We start from the raw sequence: 24,788 nt of genomic DNA, 5'->3' as shown, positions 1-24,788 counted from the left end.
CTGGAAAGGATAGGAGAGATCCTTAGCTTTGGAGAGGACATTATGGATCCTCAGCTCTTAAGAGGACAGGATGGGATCCTCAGCTCTGGAGAGGGCAGTAAGGATTCTAAGCTCTAAAGAGGACGAACCTTCAAATCTGGAAAGGACAGGAAGGATCCTCCACTTTGGAGAGGACAAGAAAGACTGTCAGCTCTGGAAAGGACATGATGGATCCCCAGCCTCTGTAAAAGAACAGAATGTATCGTCAGCCTCTAGAGAAGACCGGATGGATCCTCATCTGCTGGAGAGGACAGGACAGATCCTCATCTGCTGGAGAGGACAGGACAGATCCTCATCTGCTGGAGAGGACAGGACGGATCCTCATCTGCTGGAGAGGACAGGACAGATCCTCATCTGCTGGAGAGGACAGGATGGATCCTCAGCTCTGGAGAGGACAGAATTGATCCTCCGCTCTGGACAGGATGGATCCTGAGCTCTGGAGAGAATCAAGTGGTACTCGACCAGTAGTTGAGACAGCTTGTGACCCCAATTCTGTAATGTACGGCTAGTGATGTTATCTGTTGTGACGCCAGTGCTAGTCCAGCACACAGGTGGGATGTTGGTACCTGCTTGTATTCCCCAAAATGTTTGGTAACCCCCCCGGGTTGGTTGTGTGTTCCTTGGGCTCTTGTCACAGCAACCTGGAGTGGCAACTGACCCACTCGGGATGTCGGTACCACCACCCACAGAGAAGGGGAAAAATAACCCAAGGTGGTGTGTGTATGGGTGCAGGTGTGAGCAGAGATCCCGGCGCATTTGATATAAAAATATAACAATTTTACTGAGGAACTTTGGTAAGATAACAGTACATGTTTGGAAGACAGTAGTAATCTTGACACTGACTTGAGTGCTTACTTAGTGCTTGAGGTAGGTGCTTGGAAAGAGTAGAAGTAGTAGTGCTTGGTAGAAGGTAGAGAAAAGAGGAGAGGAGTTTGCCAGAGGAGCCATTGCCCAGTATGGACCTTGTACTCTGCCGGAACTATAGTGGAGATCTATAAGTAGTGTAGTGATACTCATACTCACGTTTAGACTAAGTCTGACTGGCTTCTGCCCCTGGTATCGTATAACCCATCCTGGGTGGGTAGCATGACCCCCTGTTTTCAGTTATCTGGGTGTAGCTGGTGCCCGAGATTTCCCAGTTACCTGCACTGCGCAGTAGGATACATAGACCTTCTTTATACGGTAGTTTTGTCCTACTGGGGTCAGCTTCTCTTTCTTCAGGAGTCTGTCCTGCACTTTTTAGAAGGGTTCCTGGCATGAGCTAGGGTATTCCTTGGTGGGTGCTCTCCCCTACTGTTAGTTTAGCAAAGCATTATACACATATATGCCTGTACAAAGAATAAAGTCTTTTGCTACATCTGCCCTTGGTTCCTGTCAGGGGTCCTGGCAAAAGCAAGGCCCTGGCTTAACTACAGCAGGTGTCCTCTCTTACTGAGAAATCTGACTAGACTGACTCACTTCCTCCACCAGTGTAACTCCTCCTACACGGGGACTATCTAAACCCTCCTGTGAGTGGTGGGGCTGAATGTGGGTGAGAAAGAGGATAGAGAGAAAGAGCACCTGTGATAGGTCAGCAGATAACATATGACATAAAAAATTTAACCAATAACCTTCCTTCAGCTGTGCAACAGAAAGATATTTTTTATATATATATATATATATATATATATATATATATATATAGAACAGTGACACCCAGTGGGGAAACTAAACACTTCATCAACCACTAAACTAAACACTTCATCAACGACTTACTGGGGTACACGTACCCAACACCCTTGGTGGGACACCACAATAGGAAGGATCCCCAGCTATGGAGAAGGCAGGAAGGATCCTCAGCTCTGGAGAGAACAGGACAAATCCTGAGCTTTAGAGAGGACAGAATGGGTCCTCAGTTTTGGAGATGACAGGACAGACTCTCATCTTTGGGGAGGACAGGACACATCCTCAGCTCTGAATAGAACGAATCCTCAGCTCTGTAGAGGATATGATGGATCCTCAGTTCCTGTCTGCTGCATTGATATCAGGGCAGAGTATAAAGATGAGAGCGTTTTTTCTCGAGGGTCCCTGCGTAGCTTAGTATGATCCCCCCGGACGGTGCTCTGCAGGCCGTCTGAGCTGAAAACACCGGATTAGGCCGACTGGGGAGGATTAAGCTTCTGTTTTAGTTCTGCAGATGTAGAAAAGACCCCATCCGGGTGTAGCTGTACCCCCGTGGGACCAGAAGGTGAAGTCAGGCAGAGTACACAGCACTGGGAGATACTTACCCATAGAGGAATGTGGGGCGACCAAGAACTGTCCCCGCCACTCCTGGGGTGCGCTTCAACACATGGATGCCAGGCGGTCAGGGTGGTGGCCATATTAGTGGTAGGGTGCCGGATCTATGCACTGCCCTGTCTGTGCTTTTGCTTAGGGCGGCTGCTTCTAGGACTACTGCCGGGTTACTGGCATCCACCCTGACCCACCATACGGCATATGATAATTGTGCAGCCATGTAATAAGCACACATATCGCCACACATTACTGGACACATATCGCCACACATTACTGTACACATATTGGCATACATATCGCCACACATTACTGTACACATATTGGCATACATATCGCCACACATTACTGTACACATATTGGCATACATATCCCCACACATTACTGTACACATATTGGCGTACATATCGCCACACATTACTGTACACATATTGGCATACATATCGCCACACATTACTGGACACATATCCCCACACACTACTGGACACATATCGCCACACATTACTGGACACATATCGCCACACATTACTGGACACATATCGCCACACATTACTGGACACATATCGCCACACATTACCGGACACATATCGCCACACATTACCGGACACATATCGCCACACATTACTGGACACATATCCCCACACATTACTGGACACATATCGGCATACATATCGCCACACATTACTGGACACATATCGCCACATTACTGTACACATATCCCCACACATATCGCCACACATTACTGGACACATATCCCCACACATTACTGTACACATATCCCCACACACATTGCCACACATTACTGGACACATATCGCCACACATTACTGTACACATATCCCCACACATTACTGGACACATATCGGCATACATATCGCCACACATTACTGGACACATATCCCCACACATACCGCCACACATTACTGGACACATATCCCCACACATATCGCCACACATTACTGGACACATATCGCCACACATATCCCCACACATATCGCCACACATTACTGGACACATATCGCCACACATTACCAGACACATATTGGCATACATATCGCCACACATTACTGGACACATATCGCCACACATTACCGGACACATATTGGCATACATATCGCCACACATTACTGGACACATATTGCCACACATTACCGGACACATATCGCCACACATTACTGGACACATATCCCCACACATATCGGCACACATTACTGGACACATATCCCCACACATTACTGTAAACATATCCCCACACATATTGCCACACATTACTGGACACATATCGCCAGACATTACTGGACACATCCCCACACATTACTGGACACATATCGCCACACATTACTGGACACATATCAGCATACATATCGCCAGACATTACAGGACACATCCCCACACATTACTGGACACATATCCCCACACATATCGCCACACATTACTGTACACATATTGGCATACATATCGCCACACATTACTGTACACATATTGGCATACATATCACCACACATTACTGGACACATATCCCCACACATTACTGTACACATATTGGCATACATATTGCCACACATTACTGGACACATATCCCCACACATTACTGTACACATATCGCCACACATTACTGGACACATATCCCCACACATATCGCCACACATTACCGGACACATATCGCCACACATTACTGGACACATATCCCCACACATTACTGGACACATATCGGCATACATATCGCCACACATTACTGGACACATATCGCCACATTACTGTACACATATCCCAATACATATCGCCACACATTACTGGACACATATCCCCACGCATATCGCCACACATATCCCCACACATATCGCCACACATTACTGGACACATATCCCCACACATATCGCCACACATATCCCCACACATATCGCCACACATTACTGTACACATCCCCACACATATCCCCACACATATCGCCACACATATCCCCACACAAATCCCCACACATTACTGGACACATCCCCACACATATCCCCACACATAACTGGACACATATTGGCAAACATTACTGTACATATCCCCACACATTACTGTACACATATCGGCACACATTACTGGACACATATCCCCACACATTACTGGACACATATCCCCACACATTACTGGACACATATCCCCACACATTACTGTACACTCACAGTATCCCCACACATTACTGGACACATATCGGCATATATATTGGCACACATATGGGGCCCCTAGAGTAGATCTGGACAGTTGCCCGCTCCGCAGGAATGGGGTGAGGAGTCTGTACAAAGTCACAAAATTAGCTGTAGGCAAGGGCTCCGGGGTTCCCCTATGTAGGAGTAACAGCTTGGGCAGGAGGACTAGTTTAAAAATATTAATACAACCACCAGAGACAATAGGAGGGGGGGGGGGGGGGGCGAGCTTTTAGCTTTCGTGTCATCACCTCCCAAGATTCAAGGATGGAAAGAGGCGTCCATCACAATGAGCAAAGAAGCAGCTGCTGCAAAGATAGGATCAATAGTATCCAGCGGGTGTAGTACAGAGAAGGGGTCACTAGTATCCAGCGGGTGTAGTACAGAGAAGGGGTCACTAGTATCCAGCGGGTGTAGTACAGAGAAGGGGTCACTAGTATCCAGCGGGTGTAGTACAGAGAAGGGGTTACTAGTATCCAGCGGGTGTAGTACAGACAGAGAAGGGTCACTAGTATCCAGCGGGTGTAGTACAGAGAAGGGGTCACTAGTATCCAGCGGGTGTAGTATAGACAGAGATGGGGTCACTAGTATCCAGCGGGTGTAGTACAGACAGAGATGGGGTCACTAGTATCCAGCGGGTGTAGTATAGACAGAAAAGGGGTCACTAGTATCCAGCGGGGGTAGTATAGACAGAGATGGGGGTCACTAGTATCCAGCGGGTGTAGTACAGACAGAGATGGTGTCACTAGTATCCAGCGGGTGTAGTACAGACAGAGAAGGGGTCACTAGTATCCAGCGGGTGTAGTACAGAGAGAGATGGGGTCACTAGTATCCAGCGGGTGTAGTACAGAGAAGGGGTCACTAGTATCCAGCGGGTGTAGTACAGACAGAGATGGGGTCACTAGTATCCAGCGGGTGTAGTACAGACAGAGATGGTGTCACTAGTATCCAGTGGGTGTAGTACAGACAGAGATGGGGTCACTAGTATCCAGCGGGTGTAGTATAGACAGAAAAGGGGTCACTAGTATCCAGCGGGTGTAGTACAGACAGAGATGGTGTCACTAGTATCCAGCGGGTGTAGTACAGACAGAGATGGGGTCACTAGTATCCAGCGGGTGTAGTATAGACAGAAAAGGGGTCACTAGTATCCAGCGGGTGTAGTACAGACAGAGATGGGGTCACTAGTATCCAGCGGGTGTAGTATAGACAGAGATGGTGTCACTAGTATCCACCGGGTGTAGTACAGACAGAGATGGTGTCACTAGTATCCAGTGGGTGTAGTACAGACAGAGATGGGGTCACTAGTATCCAGCGGGTGTAGTATAGACAGAGATGGTGTCACTAGTATCCAGCGGGTGTAGTACAGACAGAGAAGGGTCACTAGTATCCACCGGGTGTAGTACAGACAGAGATGGTGTCACTAGTATCCACCGGGTGTAGTACAGACAGAGATGGTGTCACTAGTATCCAGCGGGTGTAGTACAGACAGAGATGGGGTCACTAGTATCCAGCGGGTGTAGTACAGACAGAGATGGTGTCACTAGTATCCAGTGGGTGTAGTACAGACAGAGATGGGGTCACTAGTATCCAGCGGGTGTAGTATAGACAGAAAAGGGGTCACTAGTATCCAGCGGGTGTAGTACAAACAGAGATGGTGTCACTAGTATCCAGCGGGTGTAGTACAGACAGAGATGGGGTCACTAGTATCCAGCGGGTGTAGTATAGACAGAAAAGGGGTCACTAGTATCCAGCGGGTGTAGTACAGACAGAGAAGGGTTACTAGTATCCATCGGGTGTAGTACAGACAGAGATGGGGTCACTAGTATCCAGCGGGTGTAGTACCGACAGAGAAGGGTCACTAGTATCCAGCGGGTGTAGTACAGACAGAGATGGTGTCACTAGTATCCAGCGGGTGTAGTACAGACAGAGATGGGGTCACTAGTATCCAGCGGGTGTAGTATAGACAGAAAAGGGGTCACTAGTATCCAGCGGGTGTAGTACAGACAGAGAAGGGTTACTAGTATCCATCGGGTGTAGTACAGACAGAGATGGGGTCACTAGTATCCAGCGGGTGTAGTACCGACAGAGAAGGGTCACTAGTATCCAGCGGGTATAGTGCAGACAGATATGGGGTCACTAGTATCTAGCGGGTGTAGTACAGACAGAGATGGGGTCACTAGTATCCAGCGGGTGTAGTACAGACAGAGATGGGGTCACTACTATCCAGCGGGTGTAGTACAGAGAAGGGGTCAATAGTATCCAGCAGGTGTAGTACAGAGAGAGATGGGGTCACTCGTATCCAGCGGGTGTAGTATAGACAGAAAAGGGGTCACTAGTATCCAGCGGGTGTAGTACAGACAGAGATGGGGTCACTAGTATCCAGTGGGTGTAGTACAGACAGAGATGGGGTCACTAGTATCCAGCGGGTGTAGTATAGACAGAAAAGGGGTCACTAGTATCCAGCGGGTGTAGTACAGAGAAGGGGTCACTAGTATCCAGCGGGTGTAGTATAGACAGAGATGGGGGTCACTAGTATCCAGCGGGTGTAGTACAGACAGAGATGGTGTCACTAGTATCCAGCGGGTGTAGTACAGACAGATGGGGTCACTAGTATCCAGCGGGTGTAGTATAGACTTAAAAGGGGTCACTAGTATCCAGCGGGTGTAGTACAGACAGAGATGGTGTCACTAGTATCCAGCGGGTGTAGCACAGACAGAGATGGTGTCACTAGTATCCAGCGGGTGTAGTATAGACAGAAAAGGGGTCACTAGTATCCAGCGGGTGTAGTACAGACAGAGATGGGGTCACTAGTATCCAGCGGGTGTAGTACAGACAGAGATGGGGTCACTAGCATCCAGTGGGTGTAGTACAGACAGAGATGGGGTCACTAGTATCCAGCGGGTGTAGTATAGACAGAAAAGGGGTCACTAGTATCCAGCGGGTGTAGTACAGACAGAGATGGGGTCACTAGTATCCAGCGGGTGTAGTACAGACAGAGATGGGGTCACTAGTATCCAGCGGGTGTAGTACAGACAGAGATGGGGTCACTAGTATCCAGCGAGTGTAGTACAGAGAAGGGTTACTAGTATCCATCGGGTGTAGTATAGACAGAGATGGGGTCACTAGTATCCAGCGGGTGTAGTATAGACAGAGATGGGGTCACTAGTATCCAGCGGGTGTAGTACAGAGAAGGGGTCACTAGTATCCAGCGGGTGTAGTACAGAGAAGGGGTCACTAGTATCCAGTGGGTGTAGTACAGAGAAGGGGTCACTAGTATCCAGCGGGTGTAGTACAGAGAAGGGGTTACTAGTATCCAGCGGGTGTAGTACAGAGAAGGGGTCACTAGTATCCAGCGGGTGTAGTATAGACAGAGATGGGGTCACTAGTATCCAGCGGGTGTAGTACAGACAGAGATGGGGTCACTAGTATCCAGCGGGTGTAGTATAGACAGAAAAGGGGTCACTAGTATCCAGCGGGTGTAGTATAGACAGAGATGGGGGTCACTAGTATCCAGCGGGTGTAGTACAGACAGAGATGGTGTTAATAGTATCCAGCGGGTGTAGTACAGACAGAGATGGTGTCACTAGTATCCAGCGGGTGTAGTACAGAGAAGGGGTCAATAGTATCCAGCAGGTGTAGTACAGAGAGAGATGGGGTCACTAGTATCCAGCGGGTGTAGTATAGACAGAAAAGGGGTCACTAGTATCCAGCGGGTGTAGTACAGACAGAGATGGGGTCACTAGTATCCAGTGGGTGTAGTACAGACAGAGATGGGGTCACTAGTATCCAGCGGGTTTAGTATAGACAGAAAAGGGGTCACTAGTATCCAGCGGGTGTAGTACAGACAGAGATGGGGTCACTAGTATCCAGCGGGTGTAGTACAGACAGAGATGGTGTCACTAGTATCCAGTGGGTGTAGTACAGACAGAGATGGGGTCACTACTATCCAGCGGGTATAGTACAGACAGAGAAGGGGTCACTAGTATCCTGCGGGTGTAGTACAGAGAAGGGGTCACTAGTATCCAGCGGGTGTAGTATAGACAGAGATGGTGTCACTAGTATCCAGCCGGGTGTAGTACAGACAGAGATGGTGTCACTAGTATCCAGTGGGTGTAGTACAGACAGAGATGGGGTCACTAGTATCCAGCGGTGTAGTATAGACAGAGATGGTGTCACTAGTATCCAGCGGGTGTAGTACAGACAGAGAAGGGGTCACTAGTATCCAGCGGGTGTAGTACAGACAGAGATGGTGTCACTAGTATCCACCGGGTGTAGTACAGACAGAGATGGGGTCACTAGTATCCAGCGGGTGTAGTACAGACAGAGATGGTGTCACTAGTATCCAGTGGGTGTAGTACAGACAGAGATGGGGTCACTAGTATCCAGCGGGTGTAGTATAGACAGAAAAGGGGTCACTAGTATCCAGCGGGTGTAGTACAAACAGAGATGGTGTCACTAGTATCCAGTGGGTGTAGTACAGACAGAGATGGGGTCACTAGTATCCAGCGGGTGTAGTATAGACAGAAAAGGGGTCACTAGTATCCAGCGGGTGTAGTACAGACAGAGAAGGGTTACTAGTATCCATCGGGTGTAGTACAGACAGAGATGGGGTCACTAGTATCCAGCGGGTGTAGTACCGACAGAGATGGTGTCACTAGTATCCAGTGGGTGTAGTACAGACAGAGATGTGGTCACTACTATCCAGCGGGTATAGTACAGACAGAGAAGGGGTCACTAGTATCCAGCGGGTGTAGTACAGAGAAGGGGTCACTAGTATCCAGCGGGTGTAGTATAGACAGAGATGGTGTCACTAGTATCCACCGGGTGTAGTACAGACAGAGATGGTGTCACTAGTATCCAGTGGGTGTAGTACAGACAGAGATGGGGTCACTAGTATCCAGCGGGTGTAGTATAGACAGAGATGGTGTCACTAGTATCCAGCGGGTGTAGTACAGACAGAGAAGGGTCACTAGTATCCAGCGGGTGTAGTACAGACAGAGATGGTGTCACTAGTATCCACCGGGTGTAGTACAGACAGAGATGGTGTCACTAGTATCCAGCGGGTGTAGTACAGACAGAGATGGGGTCACTAGTATCCAGCGGGTGTAGTACAGACAGAGATGGTGTCACTAGTATCCAGTGGGTGTAGTACAGACAGAGATGGGGTCACTAGTATCCAGCGGGTGTAGTATAGACAGAAAAGGGGTCACTAGTATCCAGCGGGTGTAGTACAGACAGAGAAGGGTTACTAGTATCCATCGGGTGTAGTACAGACAGAGATGGGGTCACTAGTATCCAGCGGGTGTAGTACCGACAGAGAAGGGTCACTAGTATCCACCGGGTGTAGTACAGACAGAGATGGTGTCACTAGTATCCAGCGGGTGTAGTACCGACAGAGAAGGGTCACTAGTATCCAGCGGGTGTAGTACAGACAGAGATGGTGTCACTAGTATCCAGTGGGTGTAGTACAGACAGAGATGGGGTCACTAGTATCCAGCGGGTGTAGTATAGACAGAAAAGGGGTCACTAGTATCCAGCGGGTGTAGTACAGACAGAGAAGGGTTACTAGTATCCATCGGGTGTAGTACAGACAGAGATGGGGTCACTAGTATCCAGCGGGTGTAGTACCGACAGAGAAGGGTCACTAGTATCCAGCGGGTATAGTGCAGACAGATATGGGGTCACTAGTATCTAGCGGGTGTAGTACAGACAGAGATGGGGTCACTACTATCCAGCGGGTGTAGTACAGAGAAGGGGTCAATAGTATCCAGCAGGTGTAGTACAGAGAGAGATGGGGTCACTCGTATCCAGCGGGTGTAGTATAGACAGAAAAGGGGTCACTAGTATCCAGCGGGTGTAGTACAGACAGAGATGGGGTCACTAGTATCCAGTGGGTGTAGTACAGACAGAGATGGGGTCACTAGTATCCAGCGGGTGTAGTATAGACAGAAAAAGGGTCACTAGTATCCAGCGGGTGTAGTATAGACAGAGATGGGGGTCACTAGTATCCAGCGGGTGTAGTACAGACAGAGATGGTGTCACTAGTATCCAGCGGGTGTAGTACAGACAGATGGGGTCACTAGTATCCAGCGGGTGTAGTATAGACTTAAAAGGGGTCACTAGTATCCAGCGGGTGTAGTACAGACAGAGATGGTGTCACTAGTATCCAGCGGGTGTAGTATAGACAGAAAAGGGGTCACTAGTATCCAGCGGGTGTAGTACAGACAGAGATGGGGTCACTAGTATCCAGCGGGTGTAGTACAGACAGAGATGGGGTCACTAGCATCCAGTGGGTGTAGTACAGACAGAGATGGGGTCACTAGTATCCAGCGGGTGTAGTATAGACAGAAAAGGGGTCACTAGTATCCAGCGGGTGTAGTACAGACAGAGATGGGGTCACTAGTATCCAGCGGGTGTAGTACAGACAGAGATGGGGTCACTAGCATCCAGCGGGTGTAGTACAGACAGAGATGGGGTCACTAGTATCCAGCGAGTGTAGTACAGAGAAGGGTTACTAGTATCCATCGGGTCTAGTATAGACAGAGATGGGGTCACTAGTATCCAGCGGGTGTAGTATAGACAGAGATGGGGTCACTAGTATCCAGCGGGTGTAGTACAGACAGAGATGGGGTCACTAGTATCCAGCGGGTGTAGTACAGACAGAGATGGGGTCACTAGCATCCAGCGGGTGTAGTACAGACAGAGATGGGGTCACTAGTATCCAGCGGGTGTAGTATAGACAGAGATGGGGTCACTAGTATCCAGTGGGTGTAGTACAGACAGAGAAGGGTCACTAGTATCCAGCGGGTGTAGTACAGACAGAGATGGGGTCACTAGTATCCAGCGGGTGTAGTATAGACAGAGATGGGGTCACTAGTATCCAGTGGGTGTAGTACAGACAGAGAAGGGTCACTACTATCCAGTGGGTGTAGTACAGACAGAGAAGGGTCACTAGTATCCAGCGGGTGTAGTATAGACAGAGATGGTGTCACTAGTATCCAGCGGGTGTAGTACAGACAGAGAAGGGTCACTAGTATCCAGCGGGTGTAGTACAGACAGAGATGGTGTCACTAGTATCCACCGGGTGTAGTACAGACAGAGATGGTGTCACTAGTATCCAGCGGGTGTAGTACAGACAGAGATGGGGTCACTAGTATCCAGCGGGTGTAGTACAGACAGAGATGGTGTCACTAGTATCCAGTGGGTGTAGTACAGACAGAGATGGGGTCACTAGTATCCAGCGGGTGTAGTATAGACAGAGATGGGGTCACTAGTATCCAGCGGGTGTAGTACAGACAGAGAAGGGTCACTAGTATCCAGCGGGTGTAGTACAGACAGAGATGGTGTCACTAGTATCCACCGGGTGTAGTACAGACAGAGATGGTGTCACTAGTATCCAGCGGGTGTAGTATAGACAGAAAAGGGGTCACTAGTATCCAGCGGGTGTAGTATAGACAGAAAAAGGGTCACTAGTATCCAGCGGGTGTAGTATAGACAGAGATGGGGGTCACTAGTATCCAGCGGGTGTAGTACAGACAGAGATGGTGTCACTAGTATCCAGCGGGTGTAGTACAGACAGATGGGGTCACTAGTATCCAGCGGGTGTAGTATAGACTTAAAAGGGGTCACTAGTATCCAGCGGGTGTAGTACAGACAGAGATGGTGTCACTAGTATCCAGCGGGTGTAGTATAGACAGAGATGGTGTCACTAGTATCCAGCGGGTGTAGTATAGACAGAAAAGGGGTCACTAGTATCCAGCGGGTGTAGTACAGACAGAGATGGGGTCACTAGTATCCAGCGGGTGTAGTACAGACAGAGATGGGGTCACTAGCATCCAGTGGGTGTAGTACAGACAGAGATGGGGTCACTAGTATCCAGCGGGTGTAGTATAGACAGAAAAGGGGTCACTAGTATCCAGCGGGTGTAGTACAGACAGAGATGGGGTCACTAGTATCCAGCGGGTGTAGTACAGACAGAGATGGGGTCACTAGCATCCAGCGGGTGTAGTACAGACAGAGATGGGGTCACTAGTATCCAGCGAGTGTAGTACAGAGAAGGGTTACTAGTATCCATCGGGTGTAGTATAGACAGAGATGGGGTCACTAGTATCCAGCGGGTGTAGTATAGACAGAGATGGGGTCACTAGTATCCAGCGGGTGTAGTACAGACAGAGATGGGGTCACTAGTATCCAGCGGGTGTAGTACAGACAGAGATGGGGTCACTAGCATCCAGCGGGTGTAGTACAGACAGAGATGGGGTCACTAGTATCCAGCGGGTGTAGTATAGACAGAGATGGGGTCACTAGTATCCAGTGGGTGTAGTACAGACAGAGAAGGGTCACTAGTATCCAGCGGGTGTAGTACAGACAGAGATGGGGTCACTAGTATCCAGCGGGTGTAGTATAGACAGAGATGGGGTCACTAGTATCCAGTGGGTGTAGTACAGACAGAGAAGGGTCACTACTATCCAGTGGGTGTAGTACAGACAGAGAAGGGTCACTAGTATCCAGCGGGTGTAGTACAGACAGAGAAGGGGTCACTAGTATCCAGCGGGTGTAGTACAGAGAAGGGGTTACTAGTATCCAGCGGGTGTAGTACAGAGAAGGGGTCACTAGTATCCAGTGGGTGTAGTACAGACAGAGATGGTGTCACTAGTATCCAGCGGGTGTAGTACAGACAGAGATGGGGTCACTAGTATCCAGCGGGTGTAGTACAGAGAAGGATCCGGCTCTGCCAGCGTTATTGTGTCATATCTGGAGATCGGTAGAAAGTCGTGTAGGATGGATGTCTGCAGTCTCCCCAGGTGTACAGCCTGACTGACCTGCCCCCGCTATAGACAGAAGGACTGCACCTAGTCTCATCACCACAACCTTCTAAATAAATGAGTGAAATCGAGCGATATGAGCTGTAGAGGTGCGGTGACTTCCAGCTCTATAGATCAGTGAACAATGTGCTCACCACCATGAAGTCCGGAGCAAGGAGAAGAAATAGCTACAGAAAAGATACAGTGATTCATCTGTGCGGCCACTAGAGGGCACCAGAACACCAGCTCTACCCTGGGCCAACTGCTGAAGTTCACCAATAAAAGGATCCTGCTCTCCCATCATTACCAGGGACCACCACAAGGGGGCAGTGCAAGAGGAACAGCACGAGTCCTACTCAGAGAGACCTCAGGTAATGTAGCTGTCCCCTGCAGTCCTATGTAACAGCACAGATAACACAGTGATATCTCTGAGTACAGATAATGTAGATGGCACCTGCAGTCCTATGTAACACCACAGATAACACAGTGATATCTCTGAGTACAGATAATGTAGTAGTCACCTGCAGTCCTATGTAACACCACAGATAAAGGTGATATCTCTGAGTACAGATAATGTAGTAGATGTCAGCTGCAGTCCTATGTAACACCACAGATAACACAGTGATATCTCTGAGTACAGATAATGTAGATGTCACCTGCAGTCCTATGTAACAGCACAGATAACACAGTGATATCTCTGAGTACAGATAATGTAGTAGATGTCACCTGCAGTCCTATGTAACACCACAGATAACACAGTGATATCTCTGAGTACAGATAATGTACTAGATGTCACCTGCAGTCCTATGTAACAGCACAGATAACACAGTGATATCTCTGAGTACAGATAATGTAGTAGTCACCTGCAGTCCTATGTAACACCACAGATAACACAGTGATATTTCTGAGTACAGATAATGTAGTAGATGTCAGCTGCAGTCCTATGTAACACCACAGATAACACAGTGATATCTCTGAGTACAGATAATGGTGTAGCTGTCACCTGCAGTCCTATGTAACAGCACAGATAACACAGTGATATCTCTGAGTACAGATAATGTAGTAGATGTCACCTGCAGTCCTATGTAACACCACAGATAACACAGGGATATGAGTACAGATAATGTAGTAGCTGTCACCTGCAGCCCTATGTAACACCACAGTGATGTACAGATATATAGACAGATCAGGCACAGTGCAGAGCAACCAATCAGATCGCAGCTTTCTTTAGTAGGAAGGTCTATTAAAACTGAAAGCTGTGACCTGATTGGTTGCTATGGGTGACGGTTGTTCTGATCAGTCTCCATGTTATAGTGGGAGCCAGAGATGGGAACAGACCCAGTGTTACAGTGACTGATCCCCATCCTGATAGAGCTGCAGGGCTGTTACAGTGTTACAGTGTATCAGTGACTGATCCCCATAGAGCTGCAGGGCTGTTACAGTGTATCAGTGACTGATCCCCATAGAGCTGCAGGGCTGTTACAGTGTTACAGTGACTGATCCCCATCCTGATAAAGCTGCAGGGCTGTTACAGTGTATTAGTGACTGATCCCCATCCTGATAGAGCTGCAGGGCTGTTACAGTGTATCAGTGACTGATCCCCATCCATCCTGATAGAGCTGCAGGGCTGTTACAGTGTATTAGTGACTGATCCCCATCGTGATAGAGCTGCAGGGCTGTTACAGTGTATCAGTGACTGATCCCCATAGAGCTGCAGGGCTGTTACAGTGTATCAGTGACTGATCCCCATCCTGATAGAGCTGCAGGGCTGTTCCAGTGACTGATCCCCATCCTGATAGAGCTGCAGGGCTGTTACAGTGTATCAGTGACTGATCCCCATAGAGCTGCAGGGCTGTTACAGTGTATCAGTGACTGATCCCCATCCTGATAGAGCTGCAGGGCTGTTACAGTGTATCAGTGACTGATCCCCATAGAGCTGCAGGGCTGTTACAGTGTATCAGTGACTGATCCCCATAGAGCTGCAGGGCTGTTACAGTGTATCAGTGACTGATCCCCATAGAGCTGCAGGGCTGTTACAGTGTATCAGTGACTGATCCCCATAGAGCTGCAGGGCTGTTACAGTGTATCAGTGGTCGGACCTGCCTGCGCCATGTGTGTGAGGAGCACCCAGCGCCACCTGAAGTGTTTGGCAGGAAAGTGACTGTGTGGGTGGGAGGGCGGCCGGTCCCAACCTGTACTGGAGCCAGATGGAGAAACAACTCATAAAAACTATAAGTCTAAACTCCTCTTCCCCCAAATCTTGTGCTGAACCTCCCTGCAATACAGGAGTGGAGGTCCCCAATATATAATACCGCCACGTGGTGCACAATACACCCTCATGTCCGTGCAGCCCTGCACTATAGTCACCTTCTCCATGGGCCACCACCTTCCCTGGAGCCGACGCCGCTTATAATATATAATACACAAACTACACAACAAAACGTGTCCGTACAACCCCGGGCGGAGGAGAGTATCTACACCGGGGGCGGCGGGATTACTCCTGAAGGGGAAACACACAAACTTAAAGGGATTGTTTGTTCACCAAAAAAATTCATCAAAAGTGCCAGAGATTTGTAATTTACTTCTATTTAAAAAAAAAAAACTTATCAGTTGCTGTATGTCCTGCAGGAAGTGGTGTATTCTCTCCAGTCTGACACAGTGCTCTTTCCCTTACGTCCCATTGGCATCACAACATATGGGGTAAATTCGCCCCTGCGAGCCCCTGGGACGAAGGAATATTTAATGAAAAAATAACAATTAAATTTTAATCCCCTCCTCCATGAGGTATAAATAGGCTCCACCTCCCCCTAGACCTCTGTCTTTTTTTACTTCGTTGCTGTTAGCCCTAGGGGACTTTGTCCCTCCTCCGTTTTTATGCTTTGTTAACCTGTTGCATTCAGGTTTTCTCTCCAGGTAATGATTGCTGGGATGCCGCTGGAGCCGGTGTCCAGGTAGTATCCTGATATTTGCTTCTGCAGGTCTTAGCTTTTAAGTTTTTCTTACCTAGTGCGTCTTGGAACGCACTCTGCGTGTCACCCGAGCCGCTGGCTTTTCTTCCAGTTGCATTCGACTGTGGAACGCATCGGCGGTGAGTGCGTCTCAGCACTGCGGCATCAGCGTCATGTAACTTCCGGGGGCCGGCAGCGGCGCGCGCTCTCTGCATGCCGGATTAGCTGTGTGTTCAAGGCAGAAGGTAAGCTGTTGCTACCTCTAGGTCTGGCTGTCTTCCTCTGGAAGGATTTTCTGTGGCTCATTTGGATCTAATAGAATACATCTGAGTGCAAAGTGCTGTGATCTCTCTTCTATATACTTAAAAGTAAGTGTTGCTGCCACCTAGTGTCTCTTTCCGATATCACTCTAGCCAGGCTAGTGGTTTATATGTATTGTAATACATTGATTATTTGCAGATGTCTGAAATGGAGACCAGTCCTGCTGCTGGCAAAAGACCTTCTAAAGAAGCACTTCATGTGCCGAGTGTGAGACTCCACTACCTGACGGCTATGGATACCGTAGGAGGATCATTTTTTCCAGATAAGATTCATCCTTTCTTTCATAAAAATATTTATGAATGCCTAAAAATATTTAGAATGCCTAAGTACGCTGTCCTTCATGCAGACCTAAAACTATGAGGAGCCTGATGTTCAGGATGTAGCTGTATGGGTCAAGGACTATGTGCAAAAGACTTTAGCGGCTAATGAGAATCGCCGCCCGTGTCCTAAGTTAAAGACCAAATGGAGTATTTCTCTCTCTATTCCCAGCCTTTGAGTATATTACTTTATGGCTGTAGGATTATGGTCATTTTCAGTTTTACTGTGATTGATGAAGTTAACTCATCATCTTCTTCTGAAACCTCTTCTACTTCTGAAGATGAGAAAGAATTATTCAGGGGGTATTTCACAGCTGATAGAATTCACAAGCTCTGCTAAGCTGTGCAAGCTGAAATACACCCTGAGGAAATAGAAGAGGATAGGATTGGTCCTCCTCAAAAAAGCCTAGGGCTTTTTCTGTGGGTAAGACTTCATTGTCTATGTTACAGGCGGCAAGGAACCGGAAAAGGCTCCGGGTTTGAGCAAGAGGTTTAAGACCTTATATGTTCTCAAGGAAGAACAATGTAAGGACTGGATTGAGCCTCCAAAGGTGGACCTGGCCATAGCCAAACTGTCAAAATGTACTGTGCTGCCTGCGGAGGACGGATCCAATCTTAAGGATCCGATGGATAGAAGGGTGGAGGTAGCCCTCAAGAGATCATATACGGCAGCGGCAGCCCAAGGGGCAGTCTCCATTTCTTCTTTTGAGGTTTCTAGAAGCCTAAGAAGATGGCTGACCAAGGTCCAGGAAAATTTGGAAGCTAGAGCTAGCAGGGACAAGGTCCTTCGCTCCTTAAAAAAGGTCATTATGGCCATTGACTTCCTCTGCGATGATGCATCTCAGGGAACCAGGTTAGCGTAAAAAAACTAGTACGCTCTCAACCGCTGCCGAAGGGCGCTATGGTTAAAACCCTGGGTTGGAGATGCTAACTCCAAAATTCAGCTCTGTAATATGGAGTTCCAGCCAGGTAGGCTGTTTGGCTCTGAGCTGGATAAATTAATGGAGGAATTGTCTGACAAGGAGGGGAAGTCCCTACCATTGTCCTATAAGAGCGGTGATTCCTTTCGCAGAGCAAAATCTCCTCAGCGAGGCAAAGGGAGATACCAGTACAGAGGTCGAGGAAGAAACTATTCCAGAAGAGGTTCTGGGAAGCAGCAGAATAAGGACACCAACAAGAAACCAGACTTCTGACGCAGAAGCTGTCCAGTGGGAACACGTCTGAGTTTGTTTCTCCCTGCCTGGGAAGAATTAAGAAAAGATCACTGGGTGTTAAATATTATTCAAAATGGTTATGTCCTTCATTTATCATCTCTTCCTCCTCCAAGATTCTTCTGTCAAGAAATCTTAAACCAGAAAGACACTTAGTCCTAGAGACAGAAATTCTTTACCTCCTTTCCATTGAGGCTCTAGAGGATGTTCCTCTATCAGAGATCGGTCAGGGAGTTTACTCCCCAGTGTTACTAGTGCTGAAGCCATCCGGAAATTGGAGGCTTATTATAGATTTGCGATATCTCAACAGGTGCATCGTAAAGAAGACGTTCCACATGGAGAACATAAGATCGGTAAAATCTATCCTCCAGGAGGGAGATTTTATGGTCACCATAGATCTACCGGATGCATATCTTCATGTACCGATTCTGAAGGCTCACAGGAAAGCCTTCGCCATCCAAATCCAGGGGAAGGTAAGACACTTACAATTCAAAGTCCTTCCATCCGGAATACCTCCGCACCCTTTGTTTTCACAAAGGTAGTGTCACCATGATGGTTCGCTTCCGTCTACAGGGGATAAAGTTATCCCTTACCTGGACGATTGGTTGATTATGACTCAGACTCAGGATCTTCTGGGAGTTCAGTTGATCTATGTCCAGGACATACTTCAACAGTTAGGTTGGCTTATCAACATAGAGAAATCAGACTTAATTCCTAATTCCTCCTCGTCAGGTATCCATAAGAACATAAATGCGCTTTCTAGGGCTCCTTGCCTCAGCTGCGGACGCGGTGCCATGGGCGTTATGGCACATGAGATTTCTTCAGAGAGAAGCACTAACAGTATGGAACCGAGGACTGAAGGACTTGGATGCGATGCATGTTCTATCGACTCAAACAAGACATTCTCTAATGTGGTGGAGACAAGTCAAACATGGAGTTTTATTTTCAGAACCACACTGGATAACCATCACGACAGATGCTTCAGGAACAGGTTGGGGAGCTCATCTGACAGTCATCACGACTGCAGGATCTTGGAGTCAACAGGAATCCGCTCTGCCCTCCAACGTGAGGGAGCTTAGAGCGATTTACCTAGCTCTTCTTCATTTTTCTCCTCCTATTTTACAGAGAGCAGTCAGAATCCGGATGAACGACATGACCTGTGTGGCGTACCTAAACAGGGAGGTACCAGATCCCCTTCTCTCCTCAGGGAAGTAGAGAAGATTTTTCTGTTGGGCAGAAACCAGAATAACCAGACTCTCTGCGATTCATATCAGGGGTGTCGACAATATATTGGCGGATTGAGTCGAGGCCTGACATTACCGGGGGAATGGTCTCTCTCAAGGAGAGTGTTCATTCAGTTAACCCAGAGGTGGGGGCTTCCTCAGAGAGACCTCATGGCATCAGCAAGCAATGCCAAACTGAGGAATTTCTGCTCCCTTTACAGGGCAGACAATGCCACGGTAGTGGACTCAATGACAATACCATGGACATACCAGCTGGCGTATATCTTTCCTCCCATAGCCATGATTCCCAGAGTTTGATGAAGATCAGTTGTCAGTGATAATAATAACTTCCTTCTGGCCGAAGAGGGCATGGTTCACCTTGCCCATGAATATGAGCAGAGGGGAATTTTGGAGATTACCTCTGCATCCGGATCTAATATTCCAGGGTCAACATCTGTGCAGGAATCTTTCCAGCCTCAGCTTGACAGCTCGGAGACTGAGAGGACCGTATTGGACTCTAGTTTTTCTGAGAAGGTATAGTATACCCTTTCTCACGCTCGTAGTTGCACTACAAATAAATCTTATGCACGGATTTGGAAGATTTTCAAGATTGGTGTGCAAGCAGGAGTATTGATGGACTTAAACCTTCTACTCCACAGTCATTGGAGTTTTTACAGGAAGGCTTCTATAAAGGATTAAAACCTAGTTCCATCAAGGTGCAGATAGCAGCCCTCTCTGCACACCTAAACTCACGTTTCTTTCAGATCTTGGGAGGTAAAGAATTTTGTTAAGGCTAGACTAGGCCTAACCTGGTAAAGCAGGTAGACCCATGGGACTTATCCTTTGTGTTGAGACGCCTGTGTCTTCCTCCCTTTAAGCCTTGGGAGTAAGTAGACTTCAAGTTAACATTGAAAGTTTCTCTTTTACTAGCCATTACCTCTGCTAAGAGAGTTGGAGAACTTCAAGCCCTTGGCTCCGCACCTCCATACGTGATTTTTTCCCAGGACAAAGTTATCCTTAGGTTCCTTCCAGGATTCCTGCCTATGGTGACTTCATTTGCCAACATCAACCAGCCAATAGTATTGCCTGTATTTTCTCCTACTGGATCATCTAAAGAAGACTTGGATCTTTCTTTATTGGACGTATCCAGAGCTATCAAGATCTATCTACATAGAGTAGGTGATTTTCGTAAAGACGAGAATTTCTTTATCCCTTTCACAGGAAAGAACAAGGGGAGAAAGGCTTCAAAACCTTCAATATCCAGATGGATCTGTGACTCCATTGCCTTATGTTACTCCTCTGCTGATCTGGATCCACCAGAATTTACCAGGGCTCACTCTACTAGAGCTGTGGCCTCCACTTGGGCAGAGCGTGCCGCTGTGCCACTTGAGGACATATGCCAGGCAGCTACCTGGTCGTCTTTGACTACCTTTGTGAGATATTTCAGGCTGGATACTTCTTTCTTGTCAAGAGCAACCTTTGCAAGATCTGTTCTTAATGCGGACGTAATAAATAACCCGCCCATTGGGGATAATGCTTGCTAATTCCCCATATGTTGTGATGCCAATGGGACGTAAGGGAAGCTAAAATTATTATGTTAATTTGTTTTCCCTAAGACCCATTGGCATCACAAGACTCCCTCCCTGTGTTTTATGTTTCTTTATAATTAGACTGAGGTCTAGGGGGAGGTGGAGCCTATTTATACCTCATGGAGGAGGGGATTAAAATTTAATTGTTATTTTTTCATTAAATATTCCTTCGTCCCAGGGGCTCGCAGGGGCGAATTTACCCCATATGTTGTGATGCCAATGGGTCTTAGGGAAAACAAATTAACATAATAATTTTAGCTTGCTACCTCCTCTTTCCATGTCAGGAACTGTCCAGAGCAGCAGCAAATCCCCATAGAAAACCTCTCCTGCTCTGGACAGTTCCTGACATGGACAGAGGTGGCAGCAGAGAGCACTGTGTCACACTGGGGAGAATACACCACTTCCTGCAGGACATACAGCAGCTGATAAGTACTGGAACTCTAGATTTGTAATATATTTCTATCAAAAAATTTTCTATTCATGAATTAAAAACCTTACAACCATTTGGTATAAACGCTGAATAGAAAGTTACAACTATGTTGAGGTAGAGAACTCATTCCTATTACGGTTTAGAGTAGGATTATCTAGTGAACTTGTACATAAAATATCATTTTCTAGGCAAATATCATGATTACTATTACACTTACCTGATTTTCGGTATCATTTCAGATTCCCCTTGTATCATGAGAGCAAAGACCCCACGGAGATAGAGATGCGCCTGGGTTTGTACTAACTCGCTCTTATATATACTTCATACTATGGGTTTTTAGCCAGACATATACCATGGTTAGAGGATTGGTACCAATTCACACATTAACACGCTACCTTTCTACATGGATGGTGCCTAATCAGCTGTGGCGTCTCTCCGTGGTGCCTAATCAGCTGTGGCGTCTCTCCGTGGTGCCTAATCAGCTGTGGCGTCTCTCCGTGGTGCCTAATCAGCTGTGGCGTCTCTCCGTGGTGCCTAATCAGCTGCGGCGTCTCTCCGTGGAGCCTAATCAGCTGTGGCGTCTCTCCATGGTGCCTAATCAGCTGTGGCGTCTCTCCATGGTGCCTGATCAGCTGTGGCATCTCTCCGTGGAGCCTGATCAGCTGTGGTGTCTCTTTATGGTGCCTAATCAGCTGTGGCGTCTCTCCGTGGTGCCTAATCAGCTGTGGCATCTCTCCGTGGAGCCTAATCAGCTGTGGCATCTCTCCGTCGAGCCTAATCAGCTGTGGCGTCTCTTCATGGTGCCTAATCAGCTGTGGCATCTCTCCGTGGAGCCTGATCAGCTGTGGTGTCTCTTTATGGTGCCTAATCAGCTGTGGCATCTCTCCGTGGTGCCTAATCAGCTGTGGCGTCTCTCCGTGGTGCCTGATCAGCTGTAGCGTCTCTCCGTGGAGCCTGATCAGCTGTGGAGTCTCTCCGTGGAGCCTGATCAGCTGTGGCGTCTCTCCGTGGAGCCTAATCAGCTGTGGTGGTTCTCTATGGAGCTGGTGTAATTCCACCGGATGATTATCGTTAAATCATTCGAATCGAAACGAGTCGTTTGGTTGAAATGCAGTTAACGATTAACGACCGAACGAGAAATCGTTGATTGCTTTATAAGACCTGGATCTATTTTTATTGTTGCTCGTTCGCATTGAATAAGATGTGATTCGGTCGTTCGCAGTAGATAGGAACGCAATAGCGAAGAAAAAATACGATCATAAGTAACTATTATCGTTCCATGGAAATGAGTGAACGTTTGCAGGTCTTTCGCAATAGCGGTCGTTTGAGATAGTTAATTATGCGAACGATAATCGTCCGGTGGAATAGGGCCCTAAATGTTCTACGCTCAGACTTTGTTTATATTACAGAGATTTCCAGTGATATATTTAGTTTTTTGTATATACACCCTGCACCTTCAATGATTGGACGTTACATGCACACCTGGCGCTCTTAGGGCCTTATTACACGGGACGATTATCCTGTGAAAAATTGTTAAATAGTTAAAATTTAAACGATAATCGTTCTGTGTAATTACAGGCAACGATTGAAAAACCGCTTGTATGTCGTTGATCGTTTATACAGATCTGAACCGATAATTATCGTTAATCGTTCGCTGTAATTCCACACTCGTTCGCTCAAGTTCCGCATTTTTTCACTAATCGTTCAGTGTAATTGCACATTGTTCATTGTTTTTCTGGGATCAGACGGAATAAACGATCAGAGTAACGATCCCAATAACGATCATAGTAACTAACGACCATCGTTCTGTGTAATATGGTGAACGATTTCAGGTTAACAATCGTTTATCGTTAAAAATCGCTCAGTGTAATAGGACCCTTGATCACTATATTAGACTGATGGTCCCTTAACCCCTTCAGGACCGGACACATTTCCGTTTTTTCCTCCTCCTGTTCAGAACGCCATAGCAGTTACATTTTTTCACCCACAGACTTAATTTTTCTGTACAATATTCTGTGAAACCAGTCGGTACCATACTTGCGTTTATGCGACTTTTTGATCACTTTTCATTACAATTTGTCTGGATTTTGTGACAAAAAAATGCGCTATTTTGCGCTTTGGCGGGTCTTTGCATTTAAGCCGCTTACCGTGCGCAATCTGGAATGTGACAATTTAATAGTTTGGGCGATTACGCACGCGGCAAAATAAAGTATATTTTTATTTATACAATGGGAAAAGGGGGGTGATTCAGACTTATTAGGGAAGGGGATTTTTTTTTACTAATAAAGTATAATGTTTAATAATGTATAAGTGTTAACATTTAGTCCCCCTGGGGGACTTAGTATTGATCTTCCATAGAGATACATATATACTGCAGTGATCTCCCATAGAGATACATATATACTGCACCGATATCCCATAGAGATATATATACTGCACTAATTCCCCCATAGAGATACATATATACTGCAGTGATATCCCCATAGAGATACATATATACTGCACTGTTCTTCCATAGAGATATATATACTGCACTGACCCCCTTGGGGGACCCTCAGTTTTACTGCACTGATCTTCCATAGAGATACATATATACTGCAGTGATCTCCCATAGAGATACATATATACTGCACTGATATCCCATAGAGATATATATACTGCACTGATATCCCATAGAGATACATATATACTGCACTGTTCTTCCATAGAGATATATATACTGCACTGATTCCCCCTTAGATATACATATATACTGCACTGACCCCCTTGGGGGACCCTCAGTTTTACTGCACTGATCTTCCATAGAGATCACTGCAGTGTACTTTATCCAGCAATGATTGATCAGATCATTGCTGTATAACTCTGGTCTGCAGCAGACAAGAGGAATCAAATGCTGAGCCGCGCCCCCCCCCCCCCCCCTTCCCGCATTAGGATGTACAGTTACTCCCTGATGCGGGAAGGGGTTAATGTGAGAGACAGACCGATGCAACAATCACAAGGTTTTTTTTTATAATGTGTGAAGATTTAAATGAGTAATTGAGGTCATTGCACTTGAAAATGACGGTTCCCCCGCCGAAACGTTGTGCTTTGCTGTGTTGTCTCTTTTGAATGTCTTGAACTTTGCCAATAAACCACCATGTTTTTCACTTCATTGGTGTGCCGCACATCATCGGTTATTCTATCAAAAAATCCCTATAAATGGCGCCCGCTCGGAGAGTCAGGACAGGCTGGAGCGTGTTTGAGAATCCCTCCCCTCTAATGCTGGGCCTAGAAAGGACACGTAACATGTGGGTAACAATGGCGCAGTGGGCGGAGCCAGCCCAGATACTCCAAATAAGCAAACCATTCGTGGCCGATATGGAGAGAGATATATTTGCAGATTTCAGGTTACAGCAGCCATTTGTGTACAGCTCACAGAAAACAGAGTCTACAAACCGGGGATGA

At 47.2% G+C, this 24,788-nt stretch overlaps 1 pseudogene; it reads left to right on the top strand.

Moving 5' to 3' along the window:
- Window positions 1-623: 623 nt before the first annotated feature.
- Window positions 624-24,788, top strand: LOC138795337 (uncharacterized; annotated as a pseudogene).

This window comes from Dendropsophus ebraccatus, chromosome 6 (genome assembly GCF_027789765.1).
Source record: "Dendropsophus ebraccatus isolate aDenEbr1 chromosome 6, aDenEbr1.pat, whole genome shotgun sequence".
NCBI lineage: Eukaryota > Metazoa > Chordata > Amphibia > Anura > Hylidae > Dendropsophus > Dendropsophus ebraccatus.
This window is presented reverse-complemented; position numbering and strand designations above follow the sequence as displayed.